Below are 22,344 nucleotides of genomic sequence, written 5' to 3'. Positions count from 1 at the left end.
AAATGAGCTTATATGCAAGAACAAGTTATGTCCCATTTAACATGTACATAGGAATCCAGAAGACAGTTGCAGAATCTTGGCAAATCACACTAGATCGAAGTATTTGAATCGGTGCCTAAAATGTCCAGATCAATGTCTTTGGGGTTTTGGTGGACAGTTTTTTCTCCTTCAGACTGAGGGCACAGTATGTGCAGTTCATCATTTCAAGGCATAAGAATTAGGCTTTGACTAATTGGAAGATTTCCTTGTTATTTAAATGAAACTTGTTTGCAGTTTCATCATCCGTGTGGAATCCAGAAAGGCACTGGACTATCCCATCAATTTAGTTTGAGAAGAATAAATGAATAAATAGGCTGACAGTCTCCCCTGGGACTCACACTGACACTACATTGTTTCTCTATTATTAATTACCTATGGAAAAATAATTCACTGTACAGTAGTATATACTCTGTGCTGTAAATGACTGGATCAGGTGCCTTTCTGTCTGTCTTTCTGTGAGCGTTTAAATCTCTTGGTGTCAGCAAGTGATGCTCAATGGTGCATTCACTGAGGGAAGAAAGGGAAAATGAAGTTGTGGACATCAAAGGGTTACAGCCTACGTGTTTTTTGGATGAGTACAGTAATAGGGTTAGTTCTTTCTATTTTGTATGAAAGACTCATTTACAACTCTGCTCTGCTTCAGAGGTTTGGATTCAGACTGTCTTGCAAGCAGTTTGTGCGCAAGGCTGAGATGTAATATGCTAGCAGATGTCACTGACAGGTCAAGGAGTCCTTCAGATGCTGGAAGCCCACAGAGCCCCTAATGAAAAGGGGCAGGAGAGAAGCCAAACACATTTCTTTGAGTCAGAGCCTTTACAAGTGTTTGCTTCGCATACAAAATTCTCAACACAATTTAGTGGATAAAAAAGTTAAGACTCTGTTTATTTTCAATAAGCCAATGCTCTGTAGATTTATTTCACTTAACTAATAGGAGAGACAGGGAAGGAAAAGGGCAGGTGGGGGAACTCAGCACTTTCCTCTTGTTAAGATTTAGATTTTCATCCGCCTTTTAGCTGAGTGCCAGAGGGTTGGGTAACTTCATCTGCACCCATTGCACCAGCAGGTCTACTCCAAATAAATATTTTTCTCATGTGTCATCTGAATAATTTTTTTTAGAGTCACTCAAATAACGCCACGTTTCATTTGTGTCTTACAGACTCTGTGCCTTTTATCTGCACCGCTGCAGTATTACTAATGCTTTAAAACGCGCAAAAACTATGTCAAAGCAGAAGTTCAGTCTTCTCAGTCCTACATCCCAATGGGGTCTCATAATTTCAGCTCCCCTGTACTTTCAAAGCTACTTCACTGATTCTTCCAGGAAACAATTCCTTCACAGCTAAAATTTCCAAAAGGGTTCAGACATCCAGCCTCTCTGAAAATGCTACCAATAATCCAGAAGAAACACTCTGAGTATTCTCACAAGGATGAGATAGGTTATTTTTTCTTATAGCCCTCTCCTGTATTCTCTAGAAGAATGGTTGCTGTCTTTAAAGCACTCTTCAGACAAAGATGTGGCTTTGGGGAACATAGCAGTAAAAATTTGTGTTTCCATTGGGCTTTTTGTATAGCACAGTGCACTTTTCAGCATCTTGTATATTATCTGCTCCCTGCATAAAGGAATTCTAAACTAAATTCCTTGCGGGAACTCCCTCCATATAATGCAAAACTTTAATTTGTGCCCTCTGATTCTTGTGTTTGACACGAATTCAAACTGTGTTATATCAACCATTCTTCCTATTCCCTCAAGAACTTCATGGAGCAAAATGATCTCACCTTTCAGGTCTACTCTTTCACAGAGTACAGCCCTAATTTCTTTGGTTTATTTGGGACAACTAGTTTCACCCAGTCCCTGCATTATTCTGCAGTACCTTTGTCTATTGCTACAATAATTCTTTAAAATCAGGTGATAAGAAATGATGATGATGAGAGTACAAGTATGGTCTTTGCAGTATTACAGTGAGGAAATTAGTTGATACCTAAACCCACTATTTATGTAAAATTTACAAAGATCTCTGTAAATGCCTGCATGTGTATGCACCTGGTTTAATCCTTCTGTTTCAAATTTCTTCTGCTACCCATGAACCACATTTTCCTGAACTGCGTTTCTGCATAGTATGATCTTTTAGAGCCTGGCCCTCTGTTTTGTCCAGGTCCTCATTACTTTATTTTTATCTAGGTCATTCATCTTGCCATGCACACATGTAGCTGCTTTGTACTAGCAGCACTTCCTATTTCTGCATTATCTGCAAATATTTTTGCTTTATAGTATTTTCATCTTCCTCGGGACTCAGACAAATAGCATGAATAAGAGGACAAATCTAGCCCAGTTCTCATCCATGTAATTCTCTGCTCTTCCATTCAGGTCATACCAAAGCAGTATGATCTCTCTGTAGTCTATATGGATATGACCCCTTAATCCACTCAAACACGTTAGCCCCTGTGCCCTACTGCTGATCCCACACATTAGCCTTTTGGTGATTGTTGCAGTCGCAAAAGCATCATGAAACCTGTGTAAATCATATTTCCAGCTTCCTCTTGCCCGTTCTTTGTGCTCTCGCCTTAAAATAAAAAATATTAGCAGCTTATTAAAACAGGATCATCTCTCTGTTAATCCATGTGCATCCCAAATGATCAAACAATACCTCAGTAAGGGCCCCTTGATCCTGCTTCTGATGAGTTTTAAAAGCATTTTCTCCACCAGTGCTAGACATATTGTCATCTGCTTCTCTCTGTCATCTCTGGCATGGCAAAGCAATGGCTCAGCCCTAAGTGATCTATGATATGCGAATATCTCTTCTGAAACCAACACAGCATGAGGATTTCAGAAATATTCAGAACAATGCCTTGACAATAAGAGATCCAGGGTACATATTACATGAATACCATTTTTCAAAATGGCACAAGTGGGAGGATTTCAGAAACATGTAGCTCCTCCTGCTCCTTAAGGATCAGTACAAAATACCCTATTGACAGAGAAAATCGGCCAAGCAGAGCTTCATGTAATGGAACTTTGAATTTCTGATAGGTCCTTTTGCACATGCACACCACAGAAACTTTCAGACTACTGGGAGTATTTACCAGTCATAAATGCACTTTCATAAAACTATCTAAGAAACACCTTTCTTAGAAGTTTGCAACTTTTCTTCTTCTCCATGCTAGGAGCATGATCTCAAAGCTTACATGAGGAGACTTTGAAGCTTTGTACTGTATTCCCATACAGTACAAAGCTTTACAGTATGAAAAAAAAAAGGGGGGAAACCCTCCATTCCCATTCTGAAGTAAAACTGGGGTGTCAAACAAAAGCTCTGGTGTTGCTCAACTGCTCTTGTGAGACTGTTCATCCACCACACTAGCATCTCTCCCAGAAGAGCACTAGTGGTCCTGGGCAGAGCTGACTTCATCGTGAGTTGTGGCAGGGTGCACGGAGGCACGAGTGATTTCTGCTGCATCCCTTCCACACAAGACATCTGTGTACACCTCCGAATGCATAGGGCTGCCATCTGTAAAGGTGAGGGATAGCAAGTCATTGTCCATTCAGGTGTAGCTTCTGTAGGGCAGTAGATTCTGCCTCTGAGCAAGTGTAGCCTGTTCTCTTTGACCCCTGGAAAGAGGCATTTGAGCCATCTGAAAAATACAAAAAGGCCTTGACTTGTTGGAAGAAATTTTATTGATGGGGAATTTCTACTGTCAACTGTAATGTCCACATTAATTTTGCATGTTCAATATTCCCCTCCAACTGTAAACTGTTCTTCCAGTCTGTTGAAAAATATATGTGGTTTGCAGCAGCTTGTAGTCAACATGCTTCGAGTGTGTCTCTTATTCAGCACAGCACTGCCTTGATCGGCCTGCTCTTGCTTGGTATCTTCTTTTGCTCTACTGATCGTCAGGAGAGAGGAAGGCAAAAAAAAATAAAAGAAAAGAAAAAAAAAGAAAAATATAAAAAAAAAAAAGAAAAAAAAGGAAAGGAAAGAAAAAAGGGACACCAGAGTAGGGTAATTTCCCCAGGCTAAATACATTCAGGACGAGCCCCAGCACAACTCGGTCTGATTAAAACTCCCCTAAGAATATTGTGTGAAGTGACTAATTCAGAGAGTTTCACAATGTTTATGAGGCCGGGGTCCTATATCTGAAACATTCTCCTACTTTTATCTGTCACAGGGCTTTTTGGCTCTGACTATTGCTTTCTCCATGTAGGTTTTATATTTCCCTAGCACTAATAGCAGCGATGTCTGCACAGTTGTATTTAAAGTTGTATCAAAGATATCCAATAATGAGAGCACACTTACAGGGAATTTCAAAGTCATCTGTAAAATATAATTTGGGGCTGAAACTCAGCAAGCAAAATCTCATCCCAGAAGCAAATTCTTTTGTAACATTAAGGGGACTGGGGGTGAGGAGGGGGAGGGAAGAGAGAAAATTACTGCGAAGGTGAACAAAAAAGTGCTTTGTGGGGAAGTGAAGAGACTACCTTCAAAGAGCTTAGAATACCAAATATTGAAGAGAATATGTGTCTAGACTTAAATTTGACAGACATTTTTCCCTTTGAAAGTCAGTTCCTGCTTAAGTTCATGTTGAGTGTCAAGTGTTTGCCCTTCAAAAGAGGCCGAGTACTTATTTTCGAAGGCCTGCTCTTCACCCCAAGCATTGACTTTTGCTCATAATTAGTTAATTGTGTGAAAACTCCCATCTATTAAATAAACCCACAAGTGGGCTCTGAGCAGAGTGTCGTACCTTAGTTTTCTCACTTCCCACCTCTTTTGGAGCACGCTGGCATGAGGCTAGAGTGTCTGATTTATCAAGGGGTTCCGATCAAGAAGCTCATGCTGGACCAGTGCAGACAATTAAGAAATGTGAGTCTCTTCTCACTGTCAATTCTGAAGGTAACAAAAGGAAAGACACTGCAATTCTTCTCCCTAGATTCCTCCTGATGTTTCAAAGTAAGACTGATAGCACAGTACTTGTGTACGCCAAAATACAATCCTAATGAAGCCGTGGTAATTATCATGAGCCTGTAGGTCCCTTCTCTTACTTTTAGAGCCATGGTTTGTCTGAGAGAAACAAACCAAAGAGCATAAACCAAAATAACAATAAGCAGAAATGGAAATCTGAAGCAGAAGCACCCAGCAAAGCCACACCAGGACACAGATGAACAGACAGCTACTGAGAACTTTCACATTTTCCATGATGGATTGACTGGGGAAAAGGAAGGCAGCAAGGCTGGATCAGTCAACAACAGCAGCAAATGTCTAAACGGTGCAGGCCGAAAAGTCACCAAGAGTAATACTTCCCACATTAGGGTGGTGTGTGGGAGCAGGCCTTCAGCAGGATGTCCTCTCCTGGCAGAGGCCTGGGCAGGGGGAAGCAGGTGGCCATGCCCACAGGAGCACAGGAGCAGCCCTACCTGCGTTTGCCTGACAATGGCCCTTGCTGTAATTTAGTGGGATGATGATTTCTCCACTGTTTGCTCCCTGCCAGTGCCAGGCATGTTGTTACAGCTGTTCCAAACACAGAGACAAAACAGGGGAAAGGTTGCTTCCCCCAAGAGGACATTAAAAAAAAAAAAAAAATTCCACTGGATGGACTTTCAATCCATATTCCAAATGAAGAGCAAACTCCTGGTCAGGATCATCCCAGCCAACTCAAATGCTTGGCACATCCATGCACCTTCCAGTTTAGGATTAATGCAAGGTACCATTGCTGTGAAGGATGGCACATGTGTCTATGTATGACTGCTGGCGGCGATCGCTCTGCAAGAAGCTGAATCAGGCAGCAGGCAAGCCCTGCCCTTTCTCCATGGAGCTGTACTCCCTAACAGCTGCCAAAACGCTTTCCGCATGCAGGGAATTAAGTTTCACAGACGCCCGCGAGTTCAGTATTGCATCTATTCTGAGAAATTGATTATATCCAGACCAAGGAGAGCAAGGCAAAAACATGCCAGGAGATCTGCCCAAGGTCACGTTGCTAATCTATTGGAGAGCTTGAAATGGAGGAGAGAGCGAGCTGCTGGCTCCCACTCCTCTGAATAATAACCAAACTGACATGTCCCCTCTTATACCCTGGTCTAAATCCAAGTTAATTAAACCAGCTTTGGGTGTGAACACTATTAAATCAGTTGAAACCTGGCTAATATCAGATTAACTTGCACCTGCAAATGTAGTGCCACCAGTCAAACTGCTATAACCTGTTTTTAAACTAAAATAAAGATATCCCCACAGTGGTCCCACCAGCCTGGCTGGTTTGGTGCAGAGTCTCACCTTTGTAGACCAACACTGAGGCAGCGCTAGGAAAAGCAGTGCGTGGCACACAGGAAAGGAAGAAAAGCCAGGCTATGCCTAGCAACAGGGGACTAATACAACAGGATGTAACTGGCAGCTCTAAATTTTCAGTTGAAAGAGTTATCTCCGCAAAATATATAATATTGCAGCTGTAATTATTAGGAATTGGGATTATCTATTCAAACAGTTAAGTAGCCTAGGGAAGTAAGCCATGGAGGGAGACACAGCATCTCTAATTAAACCAGCTGACCTAGTTGGGAAAAACAGACAAACTGTGGCTCTCATAAGCCCTGCTTTGAGTCTGAAATGAAAGCCACAGATTTCAGGCTAAGAGCAGGTTGAGAACAATTGCTCTGAGTGTTCGACCTTCTGCAAAGCTACTCAGCAAAGTCATGCCTTGCATGTGATGCTGAGTGTGTAAACACAGTTATCTGAATCTCTCTGTACCTCTGTGTTTCCTTCATTTCACATGGCGTAAAGCACAAAAAATGCAACAAAGCCCCTTCTTACTGGCCTCAAACATTAGCATTTCATGGTAGCTGCTTGGTCTTGACCATCACCACGTAGACCTATTAGGTCAATGTTTCCTGGCTACGCTGATGTGCTTTGTGGGTTAATTACAAAGAAAGCAGTGACAGCTTTAAAGAGAAGTTCCTGCAAGGAATCCAGTGGTGAAAGGAGCCTGGCTTATAGAAGCACTTGAAAGGAAATACCAGGTGCCAAGTGCTTTGGTCTAGAGGCTGTGTTTTCCTGGCTGTGGGCAAAACATAGGAATGAAGCCAAGAGGAGAGTCACATCAGTACTCAGCATCATTCTTTGCTCACTCTTTTACTCTGAAGATCCTTGTGGGTGGAAATTAGAGATAGATATTGCCAGAATTAGCAGCAAAAAAAAAGTCTGGTCTTGCCATCAGAGGTTCATTAGCATACAAAACGTCTCAAAGAAACAATTGTGTCAATCGCTGATGCTGTGCTCCATTGTCTTCAGTGTTGCTGTGCTCAGGCAGAACAGTTCACCCACCCTTACTCCGAGATAATTCACACTCAGATCACTGCAATGTTATGGAGGGAGAGAACAGAGAGTGAGGGTCTGTGTAGGAAGAAAGTGCTAAAACTCTATGCAAATTATACTTTACAAGCGTGAAAAACAACTAGATGGAAGCAAAAATCAAGATAAATAGGGGGAGGAGAATGGTTAATTACCTTGCACTTTGCAAGGACTGTGTTAGCTTCAGATAGGCTCCCCTCAGTGTGGGATAGATAATTCCCAACAATATCACCACAGTGCTCTCAGGAAGATAAGGCTGAAAAGGGAAACCAATTTTAAGGAAAACAATGTTATTTAAAAAGACAGAGATTTCACTGTATGGTCATTTTGAAGTGGGCAAATTAACAATTAAAAAGGCTCTCATGATTGTTCTATTTTAATAGCTATCTCTGTACAGAAGACTCTCTTCAGTAAGTAGAGATCTAATTTCTGTTAATTTTGTGCAACTCTAACAGAGCCACTGATGTTCATTTGTAATTTGCCCCACACCCCCTCCCCTGTCATTGCTTCTTCCAGGAATATATCTCTTGAAAGCATGATGATTATCAGCGGAATTTCTCTACTAACTACAAGCCTTTGCAGTCCAAACCAAAACTGCTGACTGGTTACAAAGCGGCCAGGAGAACGCATAACAAATGTGACATCAGGAAACCAACCCCTTTTCCCAACTGCACTCCACAACGTTTCACCATCTGGAAGCACTGTGAAAGATGAAAATGCTTGCACAAACCTGCACCCTGACATCAGAGCTCAGGAGGACAAATTTCAGCTTCTCTGACTCGCCCACATCTGAGGGCCTCACTGCCCATGACATGTGCATTTTAACAAAAATCCTTTATGTGCTTACATACTGCTGAGCCTAAGAGGAAAGGTGAGACACAGGCAGACCTTTACAGGTGTTAGCTGCTTCAGCAGACCTGTGCAAGTGCGGACCAAAGTGTTTACTCATAATCATGCACAAAATCTGTGGTGGAAAGGGAGATGGAGTAGCTCTTGCCAGAAGAGCAAATTAACAGGTTAGCATTAAAACATCTTTTCTAGTGCTGACACCAATTACCACAAATCGGTACCTTCTCCCAGAGAGGACCATAAGAATGTTACAGCATCCAAGAGACACTGGGAACAAGCTCTTGCTTTGCAGAAAAATCCAACCCACCTAAACACACGTACTTCTTAAGAGTTAAAAGAGGGGGGAACCCACAGCATCTTAAGATAAATACAGAAATCCACAGATTACATATGCATACACAGAGTACAGCACTGGTCATTCACGTCTACTTCACCACCACCAGCAAAACCAACACAGTATCTGTTTTGAAACCGGTGGAAATGGGAAAGGTAAGTGAGTGCTATTCTGTTCAGAAATGGTTGCTTTATCCCTGCAATGGGCTAAACATGTTAATCAGTAAAGGGTTAAAGGACTAACAGAACCCTGTGGCTTGCTAGGCTGGATACAACTAACTCATATATACAGTTTCGGGGGGCCTACCCTTGCTTCCCACTTTGAAACCTGACCTTAGCGCTCTGGCTTCTGTTATGCCGAATGCTAATTATCCTGCAGAAATGATACTGCAAGGCTCTGTGTACGCCTCTGCCGCAACTTGGGGGATGGGGTTTGGTGTTTTTAGACATCATTAGGGCAAGCCAAAATTTTATCTGAAACTTTTTAACATGAAAAATTACTCTCTCCCCAGAAATACATTATTTCTTGTACATTTTTCATGTTACATTTTTTTGGGGTTGTCAAGTAAAACAATTTTTCATTTTTCTAGGGTCTGGAATTCTCCATCCTTTTTTCCTCTCTACTTCTAATCCATAGGAGCAAGGAAAACAAGCAGATAAACTCAGATTTTGAAGGTGGTGAGAAAATAGCTAATGAACATACAAAAGCTAAAACAAAGCCAGTTTTAGTTTTCCTTGTACATAATTTTAAGAAGCTGACATATTTTTTTTAATATTTATGCTACACACATTACCTCTTTTTTGGCAGCTCTGATCATAGTGCGCGTTCTTCAAACTAGAAAAGCATTAAACCAAAGTTTCACTACAAAGCCTGTAATTGAGGACAGAGTGTGAGCTGTGTGTTTCCTAGCAATCCTATCCAGAGAATTGTTTTTCTCCATTCTGAACAAAAGGATGGAGTCCATATGTCCACTGAAAATGTACATCTCTCTGTGTAGTCAAGAAAAATAAATCCCAATATCATTTGCTCTTTTCATTTCCCTTTCATAATTTAGTGTCAGAAGATTAGGAACAGCATAAAAATAATAAAACATAAAATGCAGCTGAGGATCTCAGAGTATTTTACGAAAGTGGGTCAGAATAACTTGGTCCCTATTTACAAATGAAGCTGTTGAAGCTCAAAGAAGAAAAGCCATGCACTGGAGTCAGTGGCAGAGCAGGAAATGCTATCCATGCTGCTTAATTCCTGCCATTATTTCCTACCCATAAAACCTCATCCACAGACTGGGTCTTCAGGGGTGGGTGAAGGAAGCATCCTTTGGCATTTTCGCTACAAGGCCAGGTATGAAAAGAAGTTATGTCTCCTGGAAACTGCTTCCGCTGAAAGAACCCTTTCCAAGTCAGAAGGTTATTGGAACAGAAATAGGATTGGGATTTTCAGCCAGAACAAGAATAATCCACAAACCTGACATTTTTCCAGTCTTGCGTAATGTTTGCTGGCACTTGCAGTACATGCCAAGTCCCAGTGTTCATCTACCAAGACATCAATGATGTATTCAGATCCTCAAATAAGGAGAGGTGCAGTTTTGCCCAAGAGCTAGAGAACTAGCCCATGATCCAAAATTATTTTCTGGCATGAGGCAAGGTGACTTTGGCATGCTGATTCCCATCTTGCAGCTCCAGTTCACACCAAAAAATTGGGGACAATTCTTCTGTTCATGAGAAATACTTTGCTATTTCCTCACCCTGAGCCCAGCAGGAGAGACAGGTATTACTGTCATCACCTGACAGACTAACATTATGTGTCTGCAAGTCCAAGAGCAGGAAGTGATGCCAATACACTACCATTTTGCCAAACTGTGTGGCTCTGCAACTCAACTGAGCTCCTCTGCCTACAGGGAAATACCTTCAGAGAAATAAGTGTTCTGGCAAACTGGGGGAGGGTAGAGCATGCCCCAGTTCATCACATAGCTAAGGCAGTCCCTGATATCCAGGCTATTTATACGGCCTTAAGGTAGCCAAACTCTCAGTACCTCAGAATCACCTGTTTGCAGGGCACACACAAATTACCCTCAAGGGAAGAAGTCAGACTTGTGAGTCAGGTCATGAAAAGGTTTTAAAACCCTTCCTCCACCTCATTCAGAAACCCAGCTACACTACAAAAACCAGCTCTGAAGAACATACACTGCTTGGCTACAGTAGGTCCAGAAATCAATGACTAGCTTGAACTGCATCATAAACATGCTGAAGACTTTTTTCACCTGTGACAGCTATATTGATGATAATTTCGTACTACTTAAGGATTTCAGACAATCATGGGCAAGAGGGCACAATAATGTGAGAATTGTTTATACAAAACCGAGGAGCAGATTTCAGCATTGTCAGTTATGTGGCAGGTTTTTCCTTGTGCTGATGAGTAATGCTGCAAGCCAAACAAAGCTGCAATCCCTACAGCTAGATTGTATATGTATGTGTCAAGTAAATGGCACTGCTGGGAGTGATGGGTGGTTGCAGCAATGTGTAGCATTCCCCCTTGCACGGGGCAGGAGGTAATTTTATGTTGTTCAGAATAGAGGAGAAAAAATGGGATCAAGTAAAGACCAGAGCAAGAAGGAGATGGACTTTACCTTCCCCTGGCGCTCCTGCCCCTTAAGTTGAGCAGGGATTTTCCGTCTCTCCCCATTTGTGAAGGGCCTCAGGAACCCAAAGTACAGCCGGCCACTTCATAGGATGGGCCATGGAAAGCTTCAGCCCCTTTGGAAAAACCAGCAGGTTCCGATTAACTGAGCAAGGAGGGTGAAAGCATGCATAACACCAGTGTTAACCTCGCTCTTGTGTTCATATCTCCTGCATTCACCTACCAGCAGGAAATCTCTCTTCCTACAGCACAAAAGAAATTCCGGTCTGCTTTGTGGTGCGTACAACTTGCAGCGCTCCATTCCTTCCTCAATGGCATAAACTCTCCAAAACTGTATAGGATCTGAACAACACCTTGGTGGAGGCATATGTATGTCTCTGAAGTCTGATAGGAACTGATATATATTTTTTTATACCGTGTAAGCTCTATAAGGCAACCGTTTCTATCTCTTGTGACCAGCTAGCGTCCTAAACACATAGAATGTAAAAGCTGATAGGGTTCCAGCAAGGCCTACAGCCCACTCTAGGGATAGGTTTGCATAGGATACAATAATAAATTTTACTTTAAAAATCCTTTTTTTTTTTCTTTTTGGTTAAAAAAATAGAGTTGCCACTCTTAGCTGTAGCTGTCGAAAGGTTTTGTTTGAGAGATTGTAGCTGCAAAAGAGAATGACTCAAGGTGCTGAAATTCATCGACTCACTGCTTCAAAATGTTTCTGTGGCAAAAAGCTGCATCCAGCCGCTCCTCAATCCAACATCACACACTAACCTGACAAGTATATGGTGCACGCAGCAGTCCCTTATTGCTCAATTTCATTTCCTTGTGGTTTCTGGTTAGCAAGCAATAGTCAGAAAATGCCATCCCCCTTAACTCACCATAAGGGGCAGAGCAAACGCTCCCCCCTTTATATCTTCTTTTTAAGGCGAGCTCCTTCATCTCCACACAGACTAGCTGCTCACCAGACACTTTGATCCCCAGCATGTACTCCCAACATGCACTGAATAATGCCAGGTTTTGTTCCCACAAACAAATCCCAACAAGTGCCTCTGCACTGTCTCCAGTCTCTTCTGGCAGCAGTCAGTCCAGGCAGGGGCTGAGAGAGTCGTTTCGCTTACACGCAGCTCTCAGTGAATGCCACCATCTGCTTTTAGGTTGTTAAACAACCCCTGCATCGGGTCTGAAAATTTCTGTCAGATCCTGCAGCTTCTGACATGCAATAATTTCAGCTGCCTGCTTGGCTAGCCTTCGCTGACTGTGACTGACTTACTCTAGACTTACACGAGTGGTAGAGGGAAGCCTGATCCCTGGCGGCTTCCCTCAGGAAGGCCTGGGAGTCAACGCTCCTTCTGCCGTTCTGTCCACACATACAGACCCTTGTCGCCTGAATTACACTGACAGGGTGAGGGAGCACATGGTGACCTGGGATGATCAGCTTACCCAAGTTTGCAAAAGATGCAAGGAACAAGGCGGAGCGGGGAGTATTTTTAACCTAGATCGGTTTAGTTCCCCCATTTCAGGCTATAGCCTCAAATCTCCACCCAGCCCACAGAGAAACCGATAGAGAACAGCAGAGATGCACACACTCTTTATGAACTAATACCAATAATTTATTAATATTTGCCTTCACTTTCCCAAGAGTCCTGTGTAGACCTGGCTTTAATGACCTACTCAGACTCCTTTCCACCAAGCTGCTAAGTAGGGCAGAGATGGGTACCAGCTATGCATTGTTCCTGCATCCTCTCTGCTGGATCAGGACAGACATTTGGGGAAGGGGCTGCCATAGGAGCCTTGTTAAACTACTCAGAGAGTGTCCAACAGAAGAGACGTCTGATTCACCACTCCTGAGACAGCATGCAGCTGAACACTGATGTCATCACACTTATCTATTCATTAACTGAATTCATTAATTTCTGATATCTCTACAAATACAGTGCTGATGACAGTTGGTTATCATATGCAAGAGCATATCATATGCAAGTCTCCAGAAATGCTGAAGAGTGAATCATGAAAGAGATGTCTGGACATTAATATTCTCCAGGTGAAGAAATCACATAATATGTCCAAAACTACATTATTGCAGCAGTCCCTGGGCTTCCCAGATCAGGTTGGTGTTCTAAATACGCTTATTTTTCTAACTTTTTGCTACAGACAGGTGACAATAATTGTATGATCATAGTTACAACCCAGATGTGGTTGCTTGCGGTACTTTTCAGCAGATGCAAGGGATAGTTAGAGGCATCGGCTTCACCCCAGCAGAGCTGCTGAAATTAGGACTGGTTTCTTAGCAAGAATTTAGAAGGTATAAATATCCACAGGCAACAGGTATTTATTTCTATGCCGGCAGGTAAAAGCAAGTGGTAATAGTAATTGCAAAGCAATACATTTCTAATTGCAATAGATCACATCCTTCAAGGCTAGACTTTGAGATTAGTTTCTGAGTCTTTAAGCATACTAAACAGTTCTTCTAGCAAGATACAGTATGCTTTCAGCAACATTAAAGAGTGAAGTATAGAATACCTGGTTAAAAACTTTTAAGGTTAGATGGGGAGGTATTCTCTCTCTTACACAAGTGCACACACACACACACACGAAAATGAGCTTAACACTTTCATATGCAGACCAAGTATATAAGTTCCCTTGGATAAAACCCACATGACAGAAAAAGGGTGTTACTTGCTTAAAACACTGCTGGCTGTGAGGCGTCACCCACTTCATCACCAAGATGGGCTGTGGGACAGATTTGGCTTCCTGACATAACGGCACAGAGAACCAGCCACAGCACCAGCGCTGCAGTGGCCCATCACCATCAGGAGGGCTGAAGCACACAAGCTTTTCTGACAGTGCAGAAGGGTCAGAGCCTATTGCCAGAGGTCACATCAGAAAGCAAGTGCTCACTTGCTAAGCCAGGGCAATTTGCGCTCTCGATGGACTACCTCCAGAAAGAACTTGAAGCGTAATTATTGACTTGTGCAAGCTGCTTTTGTGGTTTCGTAAGGGTTATGATATAAGCAGTCCTTTTTTGAAAACCCCAAGAGAAAGACTCTTTGAGGAGCTATTTATTCATTCAGTTTTATCCACATGTGTGCCTTGTATACCTTGTGTACCAAACTCTCACCCAGGATACTATTTGAGACTTTTTCATTTAAGTACTTTTCTGAATTAGAAAACAAAATCATCCTCCTCTTGTGTTTACATCCTTCCAATTTGCCCTTCATTCCACTGCTTATTTAACCAGCTTATCTGAAATAATTTGTCCACTGTTGGGGTTTTTTGCTGCTACTCCTTCAAACATCTTTTCTGTAGAACCTGATACCTAGAAAACTTGGATCTTGTAGCAACAATTAACTACAGGAGAACCATTACTCAAACCCAGCATGCTTTACTTTGGAGCGCAGACCTAGTACCACATGCTGCCCTCCTATAACTTGAGCTTTCTCATCAGATGGTGCCTCACATGGCGGGAGCTTCCTGAAATATTGGGCTTCTATTGGGAGAATGAATGGTGGATCACAGAAACCTTACACACAGACAGGAAACAGTTTAGCTGACAGGAGAAAATAAAAAATAACTGACCTGTACCTCCCAAGAAGCACTGTCAGATGTGGACTTAAATGGGAAGGAGACACAGATTGTAATAGAGGTTTGCTGCCCTACTGGCTTCTGCCTCTGTCCTCTCTTGCCCTTCCTTGGCCCCCTCCTGCTCCACACTCATTGACATCTCTCATACCAGGCTTTCAGCACATTCCTTCATGCTGCATATGCAAGGACTAGGTTTACCTTGTGGAAGTGTGCACTGCTACACTGGCCACATCACCCTTGTCTGACCCTGGCCCAGGTCTGTCCTCCAGTCAATGTGCACACAGGGGCTGCTCTGCAGACGCTCCCAGGAACCTGTGATGGGGACATAAGTGCTCCAGCCCTCTGGTGACATCCAGACAGATAAAGGGGGAAAAAACGTAGGGAAAGGAGAGGCCAAAACCTTCAGCATATTGGGGTGGCCCAGAGCAAACAGCTGATGCAACCAAGTTGTTTCGGGACCCCCCTCCTAAGGGCCTCCCTTTCCTCTGAGTATCTCCACAACAATTGGCAGCAGCTCCCAGCATGGGCATCATCCATCATTGCCATGAGGTAGGAATGTACTCCCTCCTACTTCTCCTCCATGTCCTCTTGGGCAGTGGGCATTAGTCTTTCCTCACCCACCATGGCAATTTGCAAATGTTAAATTATACCCAGGAGGGTCTATCAAATACAAGAGAAGCCAAATAAGAATTATAGCTCAGAAATTTATATTAAAACCAAACAAATAAACAAACAAACCACTGTAAAAGCTATGGAATTAAAACAATGTCTTTTCCCAGGTTCATGCTGAGCTCTAGGTGTATGCAACATTTCATGCAAATCAGATGTAATTTACTGTGTGATTTGTTTCTTCAATAAAAAAGTGAGAATATGGAGAACAATAATTTTCCTACATTTTAGCTACACATTTCTCCATAAATAGCATAACTATTATAATGACTTCTGGTATGTGTTCGTGGAGTGATTGCCTCTATGTGAAATACAGGGAGACCATTTCTGTGTGAAACCCAGGCCATAAGTGTGTGTATGTTTGTGCCCAAATACATGCATGTTACTGCATGTATTTGTACTGCATACAAGTATATGTATAGTGTACAATGTACAATGTATGCTGTAGCATCTGTATACGTATTTGTGTGTTCACATGTATATCAACCTTTTTTTCTTATTGTTCCTCTTCTTCAGAACCACCATAATCCCTCAGACAATAAGGGGGTGAACCAGCTTCCGGTGACAAAAAATAAGGCTTTTCCACTGACAATAAGAGATGTTTCATCAGTTGCTGTGTGGCCATGTAAGCATTGCCAGATCCAAAACACATCCACAAATAACAATACCTGGCAAGCAAATATAATGGTATTAATATAACATGTGGTGATGTTGCCAACCAAAGATATGGTGAGACAATTATCTTCCCATACCTTCTAATATCTCACAACATGAGCCGTAACAAAATGGTCAGCATGATGAGTCCTTCAGTTGAGAACTGAGGAACAGTTATTCCCTGAGGTATAAAATGGGACTGTATGGTAGATAAGGCATTATCACAATGTCACCATCCAAGGGGAAAAGCTGTTACAGTTTACGTGGCTGGGTTCTGGTGGAGGAGGGGTCTGTAGGGGTGGCTTCTGCAAGAAGCAGCTTCTGCAGGCCCAACAGAGTGAACACCAGCTGTGCTCGAGGCCGGATCCACTGCTGACCAAGGCCAAGCCCATCAGCAATGGTCACAGTGCCTCTGGGAATCACATTTATAAAAATAAAAACCATAAGCTGCTGCTTTTTTGCCACCAGAGAAGCGAGTGAAAAGATATAAGAAGCTCTGCATACACCAAGGTTGGTGAAGAAAGTTGGGGAGGAGGTACTCCAGGTGTCAGAGAGATTCCACTGCGGGGGGCATCTGGCCTCCAGCCAGGGTCAAACCACCACAAAAGCAAAGCACTAATTTATTTTTTTTTCTCAAATGCATTTTATTCAAATTACTGGTTTTTAATTAAAAAAAAAAGTTAAATTGGGGCTTGGGATAGGGCAATTCATGGGAAGAAGCAGTACTCATGTGAATATTTTCTAGAAGGAACCTTACCTGAAGTGTTGGAAAAACAGGTACAAAAGAGACCAAGATGCACGGTTATGAAAGGCAGAAGATGCTTATTACATCTGTAAAATGGACTGGTAAGTTTAGAGACACACATACATGTACACAATACATATGTGTGACAATCGTTTTTTATAATATGAAAGTGAGAAAAATAGGTGGATAAATTACATTGAACTTCTGATATTATTATGTATTAAAGTATTTTATTACAAATTATTCTGTGGCACTTACTTAGAAAACCTGGGTTGGGTGTGAGGTTTAGGAGGGGGAAGTTATTCTAGTAAAGTAGAGCAGCTATTTTCCCAGCTGAATAGTAATGGGAGAATAATAAATTCTTGATTGCATTTTCTTGCTTTTTGACATTGTGTTTTAGATTTGTCATTTGTATATATTAATACATAATCAGCTTTGCAATAAATTCTGTTTGGGAAACCATTTCTTGATGGTCTTGATAGATTTGTACATAGAAACATAAAGGCAGACATCAATAAGAGAGGTTTATTCAAGATGTAAAAATGAAGAACTTAACCAAAAATACAGGGTTTATTTGTAAATTTAGCAAAAAAACCCAAAAAAGAGTTCCTATGACAAATCTGCTCTTTCCTGGTTCTTTCACCCCACACGCCCCTCTTTACCCTTCTCTCTCTAGCAGTGGGACCTCCCAGGCACAGGCACAAGAGCTGCCTTGCATCTTTTGAACCACCCCCATTACCTGCTGCTCACAGCATCTGATGCTAAAACTTGACTCATCTTACTCACAGGTACAAGGCACACAGAAATAGCGCTCATCTCCTGTCCATGATGAGCCTGACTTTTCCTTTGTTCTTCATAGCTTCAACAAGCGCTGCAAGTTTTCCCCTTTGCCCAAGGGTGTCCATGCAGGCTAAAATATTGATGATTTCAGACTTGCAGAAGTCTGGCCTTCTCCACATCCCCACAAAAATCACATTTCTTGATTGGGATCTTGAGAATACCCATCCAGATAAAATCAAAGCTCTGAGTCAAAGCTTAAGGCAGGATTTGGACTTGATGATCTTTATGGGTCCCTTCCAACTCAGTATATTCTATGATTCTATGATTAAGAAATTGTTGTCTGCAGGAAGTCTGAATAAATATCTTCAAATAGACACATAACTTTTAGGTGACTAAAAGCTAAATTTCATCCTAAATGCTGGGTGCCTGAATAGGAAAACTCCTGCAGCCTCTGGAGATCTGTTAAGGTGATAGGATATACACAAAGCCTGGTCACTTGGTGTTTCCCTAGGAGCTCATGGTTGCCAAGAGGTGAGGCAGGGATGAGCAACCTGCCTGCCACTCCTTTACACCAAGCAGGTCAGCACTTCCCCTCTTTTCCTTTACACCTTCCCAGCTGTTTTGAGTTCAAGAGCAGAGCAGGTGATATCATTCTCATTTGTTTCTGGGACAAATCCCCAGAGCGCCAGGCATTTACCCCTTCACAGCGCTGCTCTGCCAACTACTTGGCGTAGCATCGCTCAGAGCAGGGCAGGCCTTTCACAGCCAGCAGCTGAATCAGCTTTTCTCCCATTCACACGTTTTGCCAGCAGATGAGGATTTTTTTTTCCCTTCAGTGCCTTTGCTATTTGAAATTTTTCACAAAATCATGTCATACATGCAGTGCCTGTGCAAAGATTTTGTGGTGTGTGTTAGAGATCTGGAATACCAGCTCTTGCGATGGCGTATCCCCCACACCACATTTTCATAGCTTGATTGGAGCAGTATGACGACTGTGAATTGTATTAACCTTGACAAGGGCCAAGTCAAAATTTGCTTCCTGCCAATAATTGACAGTGTGAGCTGAAAATTCACCACTTTGTTGGAACATTTATGCCAGCAAATTGGTTTTCAGGTGTATTGCTGGTTTTCAAACGCTCCGGTAATGAGGAACATATTAAACATCTAGACTGATTTATAGGAAACGAACCCAGAACAGGTGCTGCTACCTCAGCCCAGGCTTATTTGCTAACAGAATATGAACAGAAGTGTTTTATACCAAACTTGAACAGTGTATGTGACAGGATACCTCAGTCCATCTCTCTCAACACAGATGGTTTTCTTATGAAGCAATTTCTAGGTCTCAGGCTGAACTCTTTGTTTTCTGGGGAAAAAAAAAATCAATTTGGGGGCTCCAATAGCTGGTAGACATTTTTATGATAGCTACAATGCAAGTATGTATTCAGAGGGATTTTTCAACACTCCTGGAGTAGTAGTAAACAACTTTTTTACTGCCTGATAATGCAGAGATACTTACTTTCATCAAAATAAATCTTGAACAGTTTTCAGTACTCCTCCAAAATGAGAGGTTCAGGGACTGGGACAGGAAGACCTTGGGAGGGAATGATACTTTATTGATTTACTTAGGTAACTATTTTCTTGGCAGTACTTAGCATGGGTGCAAAACACCTATTATGTGCTGACTGTAATTTTTTATAGCCCTCATTTAAAATGATGAAGTGGTTATTCCGTGCTTGGTAGGGCTTTGTATGTTTTGTAAGACACAGCTCTGCTTCCAAAGGCATTCAGCCACAGATTTTTCAGCTGCCTTTCAGACTGTCTGTGCTTGAGGTTTTATCTTGACACACCTGAAAAAGCACCTTCCACATTTGTGTCCCCATGAAATGGTGTCCCCATTCCACTCACTCCTTTGCAATTAGGAGTAATAATATATCCTCCACATTATATCCACTACATACTAAATTCCTCCGTTTTTCCTTCCCACAGTGGATAAAGGTCTCGCTTGCTCTCCTTAAAAAGCACAATAAATCCCAAAGAAGGGATTGGGAAGCAACCTATCTACAGCAGACACCAAAAAGACCTCTTCACCTTCCACTTTCTCAAGGAATTATCCATAAGGAAAAACTAGCATGTGTCCTGGAAATCACAGATTTTAATTCTATGGAAGTCCTGTCAAAGCTTATTTATATAATCATTCCTCTGCCCCAAACATTGGTGTCATTGTCATTAACTGGGAGGATGCATGGAAACACCTTTCAGATAGGTATTCCTCTCTGTGTTGCCCCCACCGTGCTACCCCTAGCTTGGAAAGGAACAGGGCCACCAAGGGAACAAATTGTCAACCTATTGTAAAGTTAACATTCCAACTCATGCTGGTGATAAACTTAATTCCCCCTGGGAAGCCCTTTCTATTGGTACCAATGTAGATCTTTTCGTTGTCTCCTCCTGCACCTCAGGGCAGTCTCAGATTGTGCCACAAGGACAGGGGGCAAGCAGGAGGCAGCTTTCACTTCCCAGGATTTTGAAACCTTCCTTTGCCTGCATCAGAAGGATGCTCCACTAAAGAAGCTTTTGAAGAGGTCATGGATTAGCTCTGATTGTCATCACTGTTGGCTCGTTTCTTTGCTTTCTTGGAAACAGCAGAAAGGAACCTGAATTAAAAAAAAAAACAACATATGGCTTAAACAGGTAGAAAATAACAGCAAGAGTAGGTTTTGCTCTATGGTTTGCCCTATAGCCCAAGGCCATTTATGGTGAGAACAGTGAAAATACAAGGCACCTTATAGTATAACTGTAAAATTAATTTTAGAATAGAATTGTTAGTAACAAGACAACAGAATTATTACCAAGCCAGAGAAAAGAGAATTATATGGTAGGTACCACCATTACACATTCAGATACTAGTAGTGGCCTCTTGAAATCACAGCTGATGGAGAATGGATAAAGTACTCATGCACAGAGGACAAGAATTTCTACAGGATCACTTCAAACTTCTGTTAAACCATGACAGTCTGCCAACCAAAAATGCCCAGCTTTAGGCCAGAGGGAGCTGCCTGGTGATGCTGCCCCAACTGAGCCAGCTTCCCAGCCTTGCTTCTGGGAACAAGGAGTACCCACATGGATGCATTTTGGGGCACTGCAGAGGTAAGAGGCAGAGGTGTCTGAAGCAGTTTTCAGGTTTACATGTCCTCTGAACCAGCTCAGCTGCATGAAGTGTGTGGAACCTTGCCCTTCTGCTCATCTGTGAGAAATGAGGGGGAGTCAAACCCCTGCAGCTCTCTGGGGTGGTGGGATTCAGCATGACACCTCCAGAGCTGGAATTCAGCTATTCCTCCTGCAGGCATCATCTGCCCTCATGTAGTTAAGGAGTTAACACTAACCATATGGTTGATTACAGCAATTATTACAGACACAATGTCTAATGAAGGCAAAAGTATAGTAAAATAATTAGACTTAATTATGACATTCACATTTCAAATTATGTTTCACTTATCCTGCGTGAAAGATGAAAAATTCCTCCTGAAATGGAGCAAGTTTAAACTTCCTCTGTATTCCCCAAAGGGAGGAAGGGTTCCCATAGCATTGGAGGGAACAGGGTGATGCCTTTATGAAGCCCCAGAAGGTGAGACTACATAAGGCACCCAGGTTTGGGGTTTTCCCTCACACAACTACAGTCTTGTCTTTTCTGCCATGAAGGTAACTTTCCCTCCTGCTCCAGTGTGCTGACAACTGGACTAGAAGCTTCAGAGGGGTCAGAAAGGAAATGCGGACCCTGGAAGAATTCCCCCGTCTCTCTACCCCGTGTTACTTCACCCATTTGAACCTAGTTCCTCACACCAGCAACTCTCAGGAGGGTCTCTTTGGGCTTCCTTCTAATAGAGAGCATGACCCGGAGCTCCCAAGGGCAGTCCCATCTACCACTACTTGAAGAGCTCCTCCCTCTCCTCTGCTTCCCTGAGCACGTGCATGTGGCCCAAGTCAATTTTCATTTACCAACAGCGGTCTCATTTTAGAAGTTTGTAACACATCCTCGCACATAAAATATTGGCTGCAATGGGAGAGGGGAGCTTCGGGTTGGTGCATTTGTCACAGGGCTCAAAATTCCAGCTGTATTGATTTGCTCAATTCATTTTACAGTGCTATTTTCATTAGCTAATCCTGGGGAGTTCACTGCCCTGTATCTATTAAGCACACACACACATTCAGAGTGGAAGAGGACAGATTTCATTAAAGTGCACCGCAGTTGGGAAGGTATCCAAGTCACTTCCTATATATTGTATTAGCTCAACTGGAGGTTTTCCTCAGAGTTCACACAGTTCATGGTTAAAGCTTTTCTTTTGATGGCCTGAGTCATGCACTCCAGTATGTGCTTCATGATCACTGCCTGCTAGCTGGGAAATATTTATGCTATGTGGCTTAAACTTCAGCATGGAAATGATTTTGACAAAATACATGGTAAGAGCACTTGGTCTGCTCTACTTTATGTCAATATGAAAGTGCTTTTCATGTGGCCTCTTGCTTTATTCACTGCAACAGCTCAGTGGGAACCTGCAAGGTTAATCAAAAACCTGTGTATGAATGGATGCTCTTCACATAACCTGAAGCCATTTCTTCTGCATAAAGTCACTGATCATAACTTAAGAATGGCTACTGTAGTGTTTTGTCATCCCTGAGAACATGTGCAGGAACATGGCACATTGCAAGAATGAAAACAACCTAATCTGAAACCAAAATTG

This window comes from Gallinula chloropus (genome assembly GCF_964237585.1).
Source record: "Gallinula chloropus genome assembly, chromosome: 3".
Taxonomy (NCBI): domain Eukaryota; kingdom Metazoa; phylum Chordata; class Aves; order Gruiformes; family Rallidae; genus Gallinula; species Gallinula chloropus.
The sequence above is the reverse complement of the archived record's forward strand: the minus strand, read 5'-3'. Positions refer to the sequence as shown.